The sequence below is a fragment of the Cariama cristata genome, unplaced genomic scaffold (genome assembly GCF_000690535.1).
Source record: "Cariama cristata isolate BGI_N322 unplaced genomic scaffold, ASM69053v1 scaffold33618, whole genome shotgun sequence".
Classification (NCBI taxonomy): Eukaryota; Metazoa; Chordata; class Aves; order Cariamiformes; family Cariamidae; genus Cariama; species Cariama cristata.
In genome coordinates, this window is record NW_009631162.1 from 1 (window position 1) to 303 (window position 303).

Genomic DNA, 303 nt, shown 5'->3' on the forward strand with positions numbered 1-303 from the left:
GGCGCGTGGAATCCCCATGCCCTGGGGCACACGCAATTCCCATGCACCGTGGCTCACGCAGCCCTGTATTTGACAATAAAGAGAAAAAAAAAAAATAATAAATTCTGGTCTCTGAATAAATGAACTGTGACTAAACGCACTCAAGCTGTGAGCAGAAGGGACCAGCTAAAAGCCTCCTCACAGCTGACGCCCACAGAATCTTGCTGCGTTACATAAATAAGGTTTCTCAGAGCACAACCGGGCCCTTGCAAGCGGCGGATGTCAGAAGGGAGGAAGAAGGACTCCACGCAGCCTTAGTTCACA